This window comes from Tursiops truncatus, chromosome 10 (assembly GCF_011762595.2).
Source record: "Tursiops truncatus isolate mTurTru1 chromosome 10, mTurTru1.mat.Y, whole genome shotgun sequence".
In the NCBI taxonomy this organism is placed as follows: domain Eukaryota; kingdom Metazoa; phylum Chordata; class Mammalia; order Artiodactyla; family Delphinidae; genus Tursiops; species Tursiops truncatus.
Genome location: NC_047043.1, coordinates 34,991,259 through 35,008,409, shown reverse-complemented (window position 1 = coordinate 35,008,409; position 17,151 = coordinate 34,991,259). Strand labels below are relative to the sequence as shown.

Genomic DNA, 17,151 nt, shown 5'->3' with positions numbered 1-17,151 from the left:
CATATAGTGGTTTTTTTTAAAACATCTTTATTGGAGTATAATTGCTTTACAATGGTGTGTTAGTTTCTGCTGTGAATCAGCTATACATGTACATACATCCCCATAATCTCCTTCCTCTTGCGTCTCCCTCCCACCTTCCCTATCCCACGCCTCTAGGTGGACACAAAGCACCAAGCTGATCTCCCTGTGCTATGTGGCTGCTTACCACTAGCTATCTAGTTTACATTTGGTAGTGCATATATGTCCATGCCACTCTTTCACTTTGTCCCAGCTTACCCTTCCCCCTCCCCATGTCTTCAAGTCCATTCTCTACGTCTGCATGGTATATCTCTCCATCTGTTTGTATCATCTTTAATTTCTTTCAACAGTGTCTTGTAGTTTTCTGCATACAGGTCTTTTGTCTCCTTAGGTAGGTTTATACCTAGGTATTTTATTCTTTTTGTTGCAATGGTAAATGGGAGTGTATCATTCATTTCTCTTTCAGATTTTTCATCATTAGTGTATAGGAATACAAGAGATTTCTGTGCATTAATTTTGTATCGTGCTACTTTACCAAACTCATTGATAAGCTCTAATAGTTTTCTGGTAGCATCTTTAGGATTCTCTATGTATCTGCAAACAGTGACAGCTTTACTTCTTCTTTTCTGATTTGGATTCCTTTTATTTCTTTTTCTTCTCTGATTGCTGTGGCTAGGACTTCCAAAACTATGTTGAATAATAGTGGTGAGAGTGGGCAACTTTGTCTTGTTCCTGATCTTAGAGGATAAGCTTTCAGTTTTTCACCATTGAGAACAATGGTGGCTGTGGGTTTGTCATATATGGCCTTTATTATGCTGAGGCAGGTTCCCTGTATGCCCACTTTCTGGATGGTTTTTATCATAAATGGGTGGTGAATTTTGTTGAAAGCTTTTTCTGCATCTGTTGAGATGATCATATGGTTTTTCCCCTTCAATTTGTTAATGTGGTGTATCACATTGATTGATTTGCATATATTGAAGAATCCTTGCATTCCTGGGATAAATCCCACTTGGTCATGGTGTATGATCCTTTTAATGTGCTGTTGGATTCTATTTGCTAGTATTGTGTTGAGGAGTTTTGCACTTATGTTCATCCGCGATATTGGCCTGTAGTTTTCCTTTTTGTGACATCTTTGTCTGGTTTTGGTATCAGGGTAATGGTGGCCTCGTAGAGTGAGTTTGGGAGTGTTCCTCCCTTTGCTATATTTTGGAAGAATTTGAGAAGGATAGGTGTTAGCTCTTTTCTCAATGTTTGATAGAATTGCATGGTTTATTCTTAATGTGCTGAAAATCTGAATGTTGTTGGAATTGCCATTTGGGATCATCCAGGTTCAGCTCATTAAGTATACCTTGTAGGGTTAATTCATTTATGTCTTTATAAAGATTATCAAAGTGATTGATTATGAATCCCTAAATTTACTCTATGAAATAAAACTTGAACTTATTATCTAGTTAATGTAAACATGATACAAAATTAATTTAGTCATCTTTAAATAGTTCCCACATGTCCCTCTTCACTAAGAAGTTCCTGTAAACTGTTAGCTTATGGTAGCATGGTCTGTGTTCACCCCTCTTTTCTCATCTGACTTTGCTCTGTTCACTGGCACCACACTGTTCTATGTTCTATATGGATCCATATTTGAATGGCCTCCTTCTTCTGTCTAAACACTGACACCCAGTGCAGAGAGCTCCCATGTTCTGTTGGCAAGTACTCATGGTTAAGTCTCATTAACCACCTTTAAAGTAGGGTGTTTTGCTCTGACGTTCACTGCAGCATGCCAGTCATCTGCATTAGTCTAAGAATGGTGCTTCTCTCGTAGCCTTGGAGTTAGCAAATCTCTTTGAGATCGACTCCTCCATGGATCTTTGTCCAGTTGCTTCTATGCCCCACTTCTCTCTGCATATAGATTCCTTTTTTTCTGTCTTGCCACAACCAAACTCCATGTGACAGAACTCATGGCTTCTGTTGGCTCATGAGCTTCACTACCTACATGTTCAGTATGTTCAGCACTCCCAGTGTTACCGAACCCAAACTTGGGTCCACTCACCTGCCATGCAGCAAAGCCAACTTACTGACCCGGGTTGTGGTGAAGGAAAGTACAGTGTTTATTGCAGGTTCCAAATAAGGAGAATAGGCAGTTCATGCTCAAAAGGCTTTCAGGGAAGGGTTTTTAAAAGTGACATTTGGAGTGAGAGCTGCAGGATGCATGACTTTCTTCTGATTGGTTGATAGTGAGGTAACAGGGTGGTGTTTCGGAAATCTTAATCGTCAACCTCTGGTTCCAGCCGGTCTGGGGTCTCCATGCTTGTGGTCTTCATGTAGTCACCATCCTCCATCTGGATGGGGGTCTTAGTTTCTTCCTAATAACTCAAAGGTATGCATCAGATTGTTATGCATATTCCTTGAGGAGGACCTAGGACTTTGTTTTATCACTGACTGTTGTTTAATCTGTCGTCACTTTTCTTCTTAACTGCTTTTCCTTTGTTTCTGTATCCCTCACTTCCCCTGTGTTTTGGAACTCAGGGAAGGCCTACGAGACTAAAGCATTTTTCAAAAAACAGGGAACACAGAGGGGCTTTTGTACCTGGGATGGCCCCATGGGGTCCTGCTTGGTTTCACCAGGGAAATTCCCGTTACTCTTGGTCCCAGGCCCAAATATCCAAGGAAGAAGTTCATTGGTTTTGCTTTGGTCATGTCTCCTTTCTGGGCCAATCAGTGAACTGCTGCTTTGTAAATGGGGTCCATAGCAAGAACCACATATATGGAGCTAGCATGGAGGGCATTTCTTAAAATGGGATACTGTTCCTAGAAGAAGGGCAGTTCCCACTAGAGTTACCCTTTCCAGTTTACCTCAAAATAATGCTGTTGTCTAGGACAAGGGTTTAAGAACAGAATTAAGAAATTAACTCGAGGTCTCCTTTGGGAGAAATTATAACTATAACTTTAAATAAATACATAAGGCCAGAATAGTGCTGTCACCTCATATTATTATATGTTATCATACTGCTTTGCTTGGCAATTTGGTGATTCCATTTCTTGGTACTACTTTAGTTTTTCCAGAAATTGTTCAAGCTTCTATTGGTTGCCTTGTTAGGAAACACAGTAGATTTAATTTTGACACTGAAGGAGCCAGTGAATTTTATAAAGAACTCTTCGCTCATTTTCAAGGAATGTTAGGAAGCATCATGCTGTTCATTGCTTTGGGTTACAAAATCCCCCAAATAGCTGTGAAAATGAAAGCATTATGTAGACATATTAATATTATATTAATATTATTATTATATATATTATTATTATATTATATATTATATATATTATATAATATATTATATATATTATATATATATATTATATATAATATATATTTATATTATATATAATATATATATTATTTTTTATATATATTATATATTATTATTTTATATATATTATATATTATTATATTATATATATTATATATTATTATATTATATATATTATATATTATTATTATATTAATATTAATATTAATCTCATCTCAACTAGAGATATTTTATTTGGATAACTGGATAATAGATAATCATAGAATTCTCAAGGTGAATAGGATTCTGGAAATCCTGAAATCCAAGTACCTTATTTTACAGCTGGGGAAAGTAAGGTCTGGAGATAAGGCCAGAGAGCTAGTTGGTGACATATATGATTCAGGACTTAATCTCTGGGCTTCGAAATCCCACTTCAGTGGTCTTTCTCTTTTATTCCATCTCACTGCCTTTAGTGGATGAATTAAACAGTTGCCTGACAGCACTTTGAGGGATGGGACCAAATCAAATAGGTTTTTGTAGAAAAGAGAAGAAGGAAACTTCTCACTGTGGAACCTGTCAGGCTCTGTGGTGAGCGATTCAGAGAAGATAAAGTCTGCACAAAAACACTGGGTGCCTGGGAAAGAGGGAGAAAACAGATGGATTTAGCATTAGAAAATCCTACCAGGAGCTTGGGTGAAGGAGAAAGGGGTCCCAAGGAAGGATGGATTTGAAAATAGAATCGAAACATGAATGAAAAAGGACAAACAAATATAAAATATAAGCCCACAAATATATAAAAGGAATGAGAAAATGGGTATAACAAAGTATACAGATGAAAATAGTTAAATAATAAGATAATGGTATATAATTACAGTAATAAAGTTTTAAAATCTCATTAAAAAGGACATTTGTAGAAAAATATAAATATACAAAATTTTCTCAGAAAAGGTTGAAAAACCTGAATAGATGAATAATCAAGATGAAAAAAATTAGAAGTTTTAAAATTATTACCTCAGCAAAGACACTGGGCTTGGATGATTTTTTTGCTAAGTCCTTTAAAACTTTGACTGCTATATTCCATTCCATAACACATAAAAAGAGGATATATTGGGGCTTCTGTGGTGGCGCAGTGGTTGACAGTCCGCCTGCCAATGCAGGGGACGTGGGTTCGTGCCCTGGTCTGAGAAGATCCCACATGCTGCGGAGTGGCTGGGCCCATGAGCCATGGCCACTGAGCCTGCACGTCTGGAGCCTGTGCTCTGCAACGGGAGAGGCCACCAACAGTGACAGGCCCACGTACCGCAAAAAAAAAAAAAAAAAGAGGATACATTTTCCTCTTTATTTTAAGGGAATAGCATTATCCTGGTATCAAAAACAGACCAAGATAGTCACTGTATAAAAGAAAGAAAACCACAGATTGATCCTACTTATCAATATAAATGTAAGGACCTTAACCAAAATGCAAGCAGGAAGAATTCTGCAAAACATTAAAATAACATGCAGAAATTAATAATGTGCCTTGACCAAGTAGGATGCATAGACAAATCTGAGAAAGATACAGTATTAAGAAATCTCATCACAGGAGTAAGTGAATGACTTTTCCTTAAGTTATCATATTATTACCTCGATAAATGCTAAAAAGGCATTTTATAAAAATTCAACATTCGTATTTGGTTTTTAAAAAATGGGGATAGGGACTTCCCTGGTGGTGCAGTGGTTAAGAATCTGCCTGCCTATGCAGGGGACACGGGTTTGAGCCCTGCTCCGGGAAGATCCCACATGCAGCAGAGCAACTAAGCCTGTGCGCCACAACTACTGAGCCTGCACTCTAGAGCCCACAAGCCACAACTACTGAAGCCCACACGCCTAGAGCCCGTGCTCCACAACAAGAGAAGCCACTGCAGTGAGAAGCCCACACACCACAAGGAAGAGTAGCCCCTGCTCGCCACAACTAGAGAAAGCCTGTGTGCAGCAACGAGGACCCAATGGAGCCAAAACTAAATAAATAAATGGAATAGAAGAATATTGTAATAATATGACAATGAATATGAACTTCAAACAACTTCATGCTTTTTGGTGAACAACTAGAGACATGCCCATTAAAGTCAGGAACAAGATAAAGATGTCTGTTATCACCACTTTCATTTAGTATTGCTGTGGAGGATATAGCTAATGTATTGTAAGAATCATAAATAAAAGATATAACTACTGGAAAAGAGGGACAAAAATCATCATTATTCTCAGATAGCATAATTGTCTAACTAAGGAACACAAATGAATCAACTGGAAACTATTAGACTTAACAGGATAGTTCAGTAAGGTGGCTGGTCACAAAATAAATATATTTAAAAAATCAATGGAGCATTCTTGTAAAATAAAATGTAAAAATCCCATTCACTCTCTCAATAAAAATAAAACTGAGAAATGATCTTTAAAATACCTATTAGAAGAAAACTATAAAACTTTCTTAGAGACATGAAAGTAGACTAGAATAAATGGAGAGTTAAACCACATTCCCAGTATAAAGATTCAATATTGTAAAGATGTCAGTAGTCTCTAAATTAATCTATAAATGGAATACAAGTCTAACTGAAATTCCAATAGCATTTTCCCCCTAATTGGATAGTAGAGGGATCTTCGATCATCCAGAGCAATAAATGGACAAAAATAGCCAAGAAAGCTTGAAAAGGAAAAAGAATAATGTGGAACAAGCCCAATCAGATTTTAAAAAATTTATCAAATGACAATAACTTAATCAGTGTAGAACTGGCTCAGAGAAGATAAACAGATCAATAGAGCAAAATGAAAGGCCCCAAATTAGACTCTAGTATATACAATAGCTTGTGATAAGACTGTGATAAGATTCACATTTTAAATCAGTGGAAGGAAAATGGATTAGTGAATAAACACTGTTGGCATAGCAGGTTAACTTCAAAAGAAAGAAAGGATTTTACCTCACATAAAACTAAAGTACATTCTAGGTTGATTAAGGTTTTAAATGGTTTAAACTATAAAAGAATAAAAAAGAATATATTGATACTATTGGGGTGGCTAAGATTTTCTTAATCATAATACCAGAATCCAAAACCAGAGGAAAAGATGTTTGACTGGATGAAGTTTTAAAACTTCTGTATGTCATAAATAAAATTAAAACACAAATTGCTGTCGAATCCAAGCTTGTGTGCCCAATGCACAGTGAGGCCAAACAAACTGAAATGGAGTTTGGAGCAGAGAAAGGTTTATTGCAAGGCAAACAAGGAGTATGGGGAGGCCTATGCTCAAAAGACCCAAACTTCCTGATAGTTTCTGAAGAAGAGTTTTTAAAGGCAAAATTTGGGGTGAGGGCTGCAAGGTGTGGGATTTTCTTTTGATTGCTTAGTGGTGAGGTAACAGGGTGGTGTTCCAAGAATCATGTACTTAGCCTGAAGTTACCATCCTCCACTTAGGTGGGGGCATTAGTTTCTGTAAGAAGAACTCAAAGATATATTGTTATGCATATCACTTTAGGAGGAACTAGGACACTTTATCACTGCAGTATTGTTTGTTTCCTTTTTTTTTGACATCTTTCTTGGAGTATAATTGCTTTACAATGTTGTGTTAGTTTCTGCTGTATAACAAAGTGAATCAGCTATATGCACATGTATATCCCCATATCCCCTGACTTTTGTGTCTCCCTCCCACCCTCCTTATCCCACCTCTCTAGGTGGTCGCAAAGCACCAAGCTGATCTCCCTGCACTATGCAGCTGCTTCCCAGTAGCTGTCAATTTTACATTTGGTAGTGTATATATGTCAGTGTTACTCTCTCACTTGGTTCCAGCTTACCCTTCCACCTCCCTGGGTCCTCAAGTCCATTCTCAACATCTGCATCTTTATTCCTGTCCTGACCCTAAGTTCATCAGAACCTTTTTTTTTTTTTTTTTTTACATTCCATATATATGTGTTAGCATACGGTATTTGTTTATCTCTTTCTGATTACTTCACTCTGTATGACAGACTCTAGCTTCATCCACCTCACTGCAAATAACTCAATTTTGTTTCTTTTTATGGCTGAGTAATATTCCATTGTATATATGTGCCACATCTTCTTTACCCATTCATCTGTTGATGGACACTTAGGTTGCTTCCATGTCCTGGCTATTGTAAATAGAGTTGCAATGAACATAGTTGTACATGTCTCTTTTTGAATTTTGGTTTTCTCAAGGTATATGCCCAGTAGTGGAATTGCTGGGTCGTATGGTAGCTCTATTTTTAGTTTTTTAAGGAACCTCCATACTGTTCTCCATAGTGGCTGTATCAATTTACATTCCCACCAACAGTTCAAGAGGGTTCCCTTTTCTCCACACCCTCTCCAGCATTTATTGTTTGTAGATGTTTTGAAGATGGCCATTCTGACTGGTTTGAGGTGGTAGCTCATTGTAGTTTTGACTTGCATTTCTCTAATGATTAATGATGTTGAGTATCCTTTGATGTGTTTGTTGGCAATCTGTATATCCTCTTTGGAGAAATGTCTATTTAGGTCTTCTGCCCATTTTTGGATTGGGTTGTTTGTTTTTCTGATATTGAGCTGCATGAGTCGCTTGTATATTTTGCAGATTAATCCTTTCTCAGTTACTTCGCTTGCAAATATTTTCTCCCATTCTGAGGATTGTCTTTCCTTCTGTTTATGGTTTCCTTTGCTGTGCAAAAACTTGTAAGTTTCGTTAGGACCCATTTGTTTATTTTTGTCTCTATTTCCATTTCTCTAGGAGGTGGGTCAAAAAGGATCTTGCTGTGATTCATGTCATACAATGTTCTGCCTATGTTTTCCTCTAAGAGTTTGATAGTATCTGGCCTTACATTAGGTCTTTAATCAATTTTGAGTTTATTTTTGTGTATGGTGTTAGGGAGGGTTCTAATTTAATTCTTTTACATGTAGCTGTCCTGTGTTCCCAGCATCACTTTTTGTAGAGGGTGCATTTTCTCCATTGTATACTCTTGCCTCCTTTATCAAAGATAAGGTGACCATATGTGCATGGGTTTATCTCTGGGCTTTCTATCCTGTTCCTTTGATCTATATTTCTGTTCTTGTGCCAGTGCCATTCTGTCTTGGTTACTGTAGCTTTGTAGTATACTCTGAAGTCAGGGAACCTGATTGCTCCAGCTCCGTTTTTCTTTCTCAAGATTGCTTTGGCTATTCGGGTCTTTTGTGTTTCCATACAAATTGTGAAATTTTTGGTTCCAGTTCTATGAAAAATGCCATTGGTTGTTTGATAGGGAGTGCATTGAATCTGTAGATTGCTTTGGGTAGTATAGACATTTTCACAATGTTGATTCTTCCACTCCAGGAACATGGTATATCTCTCCATCTGTTTGTATCATCTTTCATTTCTTTCATCAGTGTCATAGTTTTCTGCATACAGGTCTTTTGTCTCCTTAGGTAGGTTTATTCCTAGGTATTTTATTCCTTTTGTTGCAATTGTAAATGGGAGTGTTTCCATAATTTCTGTTTCAGATTTTTCATTATTAGTGTATAGGAATGCAAGAGATTTCTGTGCATTAGTTTTGTATCTGCTACTCTACCCAATTCATTGATTAGCTCTAGTAGTTTTCTGGCAGCATCTTTAGGATTCTTTATGTATAGTATCATGTCATCTGCAAACAGTGACAGTTTTACTTCTTTTCCGATTTGGATTCCTTTTATTTCTTTTTCTTCTCTGATTGCTGTGACTAAAACTTCCAAAAGTACGTTGAGTAATAATGGTGAGAGTGGGACACCTTGCCTTGTTCCTGATCTCAGTGGAAATGGTTTCAGTTTTTCACCATTGAGAACGATGTTGGCTGTAGGCCATGGTTTTCACCATTGAGAACGATGTTGAATGTTGGCTGTAATAATGACCTTTATTATGTTGAGGTAAGTTCCCTCTATGCCTATATTCTAGAGGGTTTTTATCATAAATGGGTTTTGAATTTTGTTGAAAGCCTTTTCTGCATCTATTGAGATGATCATATGGTTTTTATCCTTCAGTTTGTTAATATGGTGTAACATGTTGATTGATCTGCGTATATTGAAGAATCCCTGCCTTCCTGGAATATACCACACATGATCATGGTGTATGATCCATTTAACGTGCTGTTGGATTCTGTTTGCTAGTATTGTATTGAGGATTTTTGCATCTATGTTCATCAATGTTATTGGCCTGTAGTTTTCTTTTTTTGTGACATCTTTGTCTGGTTTTGGCACCAGGGTGATGGTGGCCTAGTAGAATGAGTTTGGGAGTGTTCCTCCCTCTGCTATATATTGGAAGAGTTTGAGAAGGATAGGTGTTAGCTCTTCTCTAAAGGTTTGATAGAATTTTCCTGTGAAACCATCTGGTACTGGGCTTTTGCTTGTTGGAAGATTTTTAATCACAGTTTCAATTTCAGTGCTTGTGATTGGTCTGTTCATATTTTCTATTTCTTCTTGGTTCAGTCTCAGAAGGTTGTGCTTTTCTAAGACTTTGTCCATTTCTTCCAGGTTGTCCATTTTGTTGGCATATCGTTGCTTGTAGTAATCTTTCATGATCCTTTGTACTTCTGCAGTGTCAGTTGTTACTTCTCCTTTTTCATTTCTGATTCTATTGATTTGAGTCTTCTCCCTTTTTTTCTTGGTGAGTCTGGCTAATGGTTTATCAATTTTGTTTATCTTCTCAAGGAACGAGCTTTTAGTTTTATTGATCTTTGCTATTGTTTCCTTCATTTCTTTTTCATTTATTTCTGATCTGATCTTTATGATTCTTTCCTTCTGCTAACTTGGAGGTTTTTTTTGTGTTTCTTTCTCTAATTGCTTTAGGTGCAGGTTAGGTTGTTTATTTGATATTTTTCTTGTTTCTTGAGGTAGGACTGTATTGCTATAAACTTCCCTCTTAGAACTGCTTTTGATGCATCCCATAGGTTTTGGGTCATCATGTTTTTATTGTCATTTGTTTCTAAGTGTTTTTTGATTTCCTCTTTGATTTCTTCAGTGATCTCTCGGTTATTTAGTCGTGTCTTGTTTAGCCTCCATGTGTTTGTATGTTTTACAGTTTTTTTTTTTCTGTAATTGATATCTAGTCTCATAGCATTGTGGTCGGAAAAGATCCTTTTTTTTTTTTGCTGTACGCCGGCCACTCACTGTTGTGGCCTCTCCCGCTGTGGAGCACAGGATCCGGGCGCGCAGGCCCAGCGGCCATGGCCCACGGGCCCAGCCGCTCTGTGGCACGTGGGATCCTCCCAGACCGGGGCACGAACCCGTGTCCCCCTGTATCAGCAGGTGGACTCTCAACCACTGCACCACCAGGGAAGCCCTGGAAAAGATTCCTGATACGAGTTCAATTTTCTCAAATTTACCAAGGCTTGATTTGTGACCAAAGATATGATCTAACCTGGAGAATGTTCCATGAGCACTTGAGAAGAAAGTGTATTTTGTTGTTTTTGGATGGAATGTCCTATAAATATCAATTAAGTCCATCTTGTTTAATGTGTCACTTAAGCTTATGTTTCCTTATTTGTTTTCATTTTGCATGATCTGTCCATTGATGAAAGTGGGGTGTTAAAGTCCTCTACTATGATTGTGCTACTGTCGATTTCCCCTTTTATGGCTGTTAGCATTTGCCTTATGTATTGAGGTGCTCCTTCGTTGGGTGCATAAATATTTACAATTGTTATATCTTCTTCTTGGATTGATCCCTTGATCATTATATAGTGTCCTTGTCTCTTGTAATAGTTTTTATTTTAAAGTCTATTTTGTCTGATATGAGAATTGCTACTCCAGCTTTCTTTTGATTCCCATTTGCATAGAATATCTTTTTCCATCCCCTCGCTTTCAGTCTGTCTGTGTCCCTAGGTCTGAAGTGTGTCTCTTGTAGACAGCATATATATGGGTCTTGTTTTTGTATCCATTCAGCCAGTCTATGTCTTTTGGTTGGAGCATTTAATCTATTTAAATGTAAAGTTATTATCGCTATGTATGTTCCTATTACCATTTTCTAAATTGTTTGGGGTTTGTTATTGTAGGTCTTTTCCTTCTCTTGTGTTTTCGTCCTAGAGAACTTCCTTTAGCATTTGTTGTAAAGCTGGTTTGGTGGTGCTGAATTCTCTCAGCTTTTGCTTATCTGTAAACATTTTGATTTCTCCGTCAAATCTGATTGAGATCCTTGCTGGGTAGAGTAATCTTGGTTGTAGGTTTTTCCCTTTCATCACTTTAAATATGTCCTGCCAGTCCCTTCTGGCTTGCAGAGTTTCTTCTGAAAGATCAGCTGTTAACGTTATGGGGATTCCCTTGTATGTTATTTGTTGTTTTTCCCTTGCTGCTTTTAATATTTTTTTTGTATTTAATTTTTGATAGTTTGATTAATATGTGTCTTGGCGTATTTCTCCTTGGATTTATCCTGTATGGGACTCTCTGTGCTTCTTGGACTTGATTGATTATTTCCTGTCCCATATTAGGGAAGTTTTTGACCAAAATCTATTCAAATATTTTCTCATTCCCTTTCTTTTTCTCTTCTTCTTCTTGGACCCCTATAATTCAAATGTTGGTGCATTTCATGTTGTCCCAGATGTCTCTGAGACTGTCTTCAACTCTTTTCATTCTTTTTTCTTTATTCTGCTCTGTGGTAGTTATTTCCACTATTTTATCTTCCAGGTCACTTATTCGTTCTTCTGCCTCAGTTATTCTGCTATTAATTCCTTCTAGACAATTTTAAATTTCATTTACTGTGTTGTTCATCATTGTTTGTTTGCTCTTTAGTTATTCTAGGTCCTTGTTGAAAGTTTTTGTGTTTTCTCCATTCCATTTCCAAGATTTTGGATCATCTTTACTGTCATTACTCTGAATTCTTTTTCAGGTAGACTGTCTATTTCCTCTTCATTTGTTTGGTCTGGTGGGTTTTTACCTTGCTCCTTCATCTGCTGTGTATTTCTGTGTCTTCTCATTTTGCTTAACTTACTGTGTATGGGGTCTCCTTTTCTGAAGCTTCAGGTTCGTAGTTCCCATTGTTTTTGGTGTCTGCCCCCAGTGGGTAAGGTTGGTTCAGTGGGTTGTGTAGATTTCTTGGTGGAGGGTACTGGTGCCTGTGTTCTAGTGGATGAGGCTGGATCTTGTCTTTCCAGTGGGCAGGACCACGTCTGGTGTTGTGTTTTGGGGTGTCTGTGAACTTATTATGATTGTAGGCAGACTCTGTGCTAATGGGTGGGCTTGTGTTCCTGTCTTGCTAGTTGTTTGGCATGAGGTATCCAGCGCTGTACCTTGCTAATCATTGAGTGGAGCTGGGTCTTAGCATTGAGATGGAGATCTCTGGGAGACCTTTTGTCCTTTGATATTACATGGGGCCAGGAGGTCTCTGGTGGACCAATTACCTGAACTCGGGTCTCCCACCTCAGAGGCTCAGACACCCAGCCAGAGCATTAAGACCCTGTCAGCCACATGGCTCGGAAGGAAAGGGAGAGAAAGAAGAAAAGAAAGGAAGAAAGAAAAGAAAGAAAGGAAGGAAGGAAGGAAAGAAAGAAAGGGAAAGGAAGAAAGAAAGAAAAAATAAAGTTATTAAAATAAAAAATTAAAAATATTATTAATAATAAAAAAATTAACAGTAATTAAAAAAAGAAGGAAGAGAGCAACCAAACCAAAAAACAAACCCTCCAATAATAACAAGCGCTAAAAACTATACTAAAAAAAAAAAAAAGGACAGACAGAACCCTAGGACAAATGGTAAAAGCAAAGCTATACAGACAAAGAAGCATGCACATACACACTCACAAAAAGAGGAAAAGGAAAAATATATACATATACGTATGTAAAAAAATAAACAGAAGAGAGCAACCAAATCAATAAACAAATCTACCAAGGGTAATAAATTCTAAATACTAAGCTAAGATAAATATAAAACCAGAAACAAATTAGATGCAGAAAGCAAACCCCAAGTCTACAGTTGCTCCCAAAGTCCACTGCCTGAATTTTGGGATGATTTGTTTTCTATTTAGGTATTCCACAGGTGCAGGGTACATCACATTGATTGTGGAGATTTAACTTGCTACTCCTTCGGCTGCTGGGCGAAATTTCCCTCTCTTCTTTGTTCTCACAGCTCCTGGGGTTCAGCTTTGGATTTGGTCCTGCCTCTGCGTGTAAGTCACCTGAGGGCATCTGTTCCCTGCCCAGAAAGGACGGGGTTAAAGTAGCAGCAGATTAGGGAGCTCTGGCTCACTCGGGCTGGGGGGAGGGAGAGGTACAGAATGTGGGGTGAGCCTGCGGCGGCAGAGGCCAGCATAACATTGCAACAGCCTGAGGTGCTCCATGTGTTCTCTCGGGGAAGTTGTCCGTGGATCATGGGACCCTGGCAGTGGTGGGCTGCACAGGCTCCCGGGAGGGGAGGTGTGGGTAGTGATCTGTGCTTGCACACAGGCTTTTTGATGGCTGCAGCAGCAGCCTTAGCGTTTCATTCCCATCTCTGGTGTCCACACTGGTAGCCGCAGCTTGCTCCCGTCTCTGGAGCTCGTTTAGGCAGTGCTCTGAATCCCCTCTCCTCGTGCACCCTGAAACAATGTTCTCTTGCCTGTTAGGCAGTTCCAGACTTTTTCCCAGACTCCCTCCGGCTAGCTGCGGTGCACTAGCCTCCTTCAGGCTGTGTTCATGCATCCAACCCCAGTCCTTTCCCCAGTTCTGAACTCGGAAGCCCGAGCCTCAGCTCCCAGCCCACACCTGCCCAGGTGGGTGAGCAGACAAGCCTCTCAGGGTGGTGAGTGCTGGTTGGTACTGATCCTCTGTGCAGGAATCTCTCTGCTTTGCCCTCTGCACCCCTGTTGCTTCACTGTCCTCTGTGCCTCCAAAGCTCCCCCCCCCCGCCGCCCATCCCCTGTCTCCACCAGTGAAGGGTCTTCCAAGTATGTGGAAACATTTCCTCCTTCACACCTCCCTCCCAGAGGTGCAGGTCCCATCCCTATTCTCTTGTCTCTGTTTTTTCTTTTTCCTTTTGCCCAACCCAGGTACGTGGGGAGTTTCTTGCCTTTTGGGAAGTCTGAGGTCTTCTTCCAGTGTTCAGTATGTTTTCTGTAGGAGTTATTCCACATATAGATGTATTTTTGATGTATTTGTGGGGAGGAAGGTGATCTCCACGTCTTACTCCTCCACCATCTTGAAGGTCCCCTGTATTTAATTTTTGATAGTTTGGTTAATATGTGTCTTGGCGTTTTTCTCTTTGGGTTTATCCTGTATGGGACTCTCTGTGCTTCCTGGACTTGATTTTCCTTTCCCATGTTAGGGAAGTTTTTGACTATAATCTGTTCAAATATTTTCTCAGTCCCTTTCTTTTTCTCTTCTTCTTCTGAGACCCCTGTAATTCGCATGTTGGTGCATTTAGTGTTGTCCCAGAGGTCTCGGAGACCGTCCTCAATTCTTTTCATTCTTTTTTCTTTATTCTGCTCCCTGGCAGTTATTCCACCATTTTATCTTCCAGCTCACTTATCCGTTCTTCTGCCTCAGTTATTCTGCTATTGATTCCTTCTAGAGTATTTTTAATTTCAGTAATTGTGTTGTTCAGCACTGTTTGTTTGCTCTTTAGTTCTTCTAGATTCTTGTTAAATGTTTCTTGTATTTTCTCCATTCTGTTTGCAAGATTTTGGATCATGTTTACTATTATTACTCTGAATTGTTTTCAGGTAGGTTGCCTATTTCATCTTCATTTATTTGGTCTTGTAGGGTTTTACCTTGCTCCTTCATCTGTAACATATTTTTTTGTCGTTTCATTTTTTGTTTTTTTTTTGATGGGTGGTGCCGTATTCCTGTCTTACTGGTTGTTTGGCCTGAGACGTCCAGCACTGGAGTTTGCAGGCAGTTGGTTAGAGCTGGGTCTTGGTGCTGAGGTGAGGACCTCAGGGAGGCCTCACTCTGATTGGTATTCCCTGGGGTCTGAGGTTCTCTGTTAGTCCAGTGGTTTGGACTTGGAGGTCCCACCACAGGAGCTCAGGCCCGACATCCGGCCTGGAAACCAAAATGCCAGAAGCTTTGTGGTGCAGTTAAAAAAAAAAAAAAAGGAAAAGAAAGAGAAAAAGGAGCAGTACAATATCAAAGAATAAGAAACAAAATAAAATTAGAAAGATAAAAAATATATTAGGAAAAATAAAACTATAATTGACCCAACTGCAACAAGGCAAAATAAAACTACAGCAGAAAAAAGAAAAAAAATGGGGTGGGTGGGGGGAACAGGCCAAAAGGAGGGAACAATAACAAAGTAGAAAGACTAAAATAAAATTAGAAAAATAAAAGATTTATTAGGAAAGATAAAAATATAAAAGAATCAACAACAATGAATCAACAAGGTAAAACAGAACCCCAATCTAAAAGGGGAAAAAAGAAGTAAAAATATAAAAGCCTTGGCTATGGGGGCAGAGTTTAGGTGGGGGTGGAACTTAGGCAGGGGTGGGGTTTCGGGTGGGGTGGGACCTAGGTGGGTGGAGGGGGTAACGTTTGTGCGTGTGTCGTGGCCTAGGCTCAGGATCCATGTAGCCAGAAAAGGTCTTGGGGTGGGGCTTAGGCGGTGATATTCAAGAGTGGGGTGGGGCCTCTGCTTAGGACCTGAAGGGAAAGGGAGAGGCAGCACGTGGAAATGAGGGCCTCTGGAGTGTGGAGTTCCGGAGTTTGGAAATAGGGCCCTGAGTGAGGGTGTGTGGGTGGCGTTTAGGCCCAGCATGTTGGAGGGGTTCTCCGAGTGTAGAGGTAGGGCCCTGGGTGGGGGTGTAGGGGCGGGGCTTGGGTTCTGCATGGCAGGAGGGAGGCTCCAAGGGCAGAGGATTAGGTCCAGGAGCCCAACAGCCTCCCTGGTGCCTAAGTGGACAGGGAAAGCACTGGCTGCGTTCCCTTCCGTTCCTTCGCAACCTTCCCCACTGTCTCCCCTAGGGTCTCCCTCGTCGCCACTGGACCCCTAACCATGGGTGGGTCCCTCTGGGTGTAGGAACTCCTCCCCTCCCCCAGCCACCCCTCAGGGGTGCTGGTCCTGTAGGTCTGGGCTTTACTTTTGCTCCCCCTGTCCTCCCTCCCACTCCCTCAGGACCCACATGGCTAGAGGGGTCCTCAGTGGGCAGAGGATCAGGCTCAGGATCTCAGCAGGCTCCTGGGGGCCCAAGCGGGCAGGGGAAGCCTGGCTATGCTCCCTTTTGATCCTCTGCTCTCCCAGTGGTTCCCCAATTTCCCTCTTTGGGCGTGGGATCCCTTCCCCTTCCCCAGCTGCCCCTTAGGGGTGCCAGTCCTGTCCCACCTCCACTTCTCCTCCCCCTTCACGCCCCCCCATGCCCTGTGTCCTACCAGTCGCTGGGGGTTCCTCCCATCTCCTTAGGTGTCCGTGGTCCCCCACCGGTGCCTGGTAGGTGCCCTAGTTGTGAGGAGACACGAATTCCTCATCCTCCTAGTACGCCATGTTGACTCTGCCCCCTCTGCACTACTGTTTCCTGACTGCTTTTCTTTTGTTTCTGCATTCCCTCACGTCCTTAATTAGTAACTGTTGGAATCTGCCCTTTGGAACTCAGGGAGAGTCTAGAAGACTGAAGCATTTTTCCTACAGACAAGAAATGGGGGACACAGAAAGGCTTTTGTTATCTGTTTGGTTTCAGAAAAAAAAAGATAGAAGTGTGGGCTGGGAATCACAGCATTCTTATTCCAGCTGGAGACACTGGCAGTCCTTTTTTTATATATATCATGAATCTTTAAAATGTTTGTATGCTTTGTCCCAACGAGTCTACATGTACTAATTTATCATAAAAAAAGTAAAAGATACACATCAAGACTCATATACAAGGATGTTTAATCTAGTGCTATTTATAGTATTGAAAAATGGAAAGTGTCTTAAATACACAAAAGGATAGTGGCTGAAT

At 40.0% G+C, this 17,151-nt stretch overlaps 1 protein-coding gene across 1 annotated transcript in view; it reads left to right on the top strand.

The window, feature by feature from the left end:
* DNAH8 (dynein axonemal heavy chain 8) overlaps nt 1-17,151 on the top strand; it is a 325,865-nt gene that overhangs the window by 236,476 nt on the left and 72,238 nt on the right. The window lies entirely within an intron of this gene.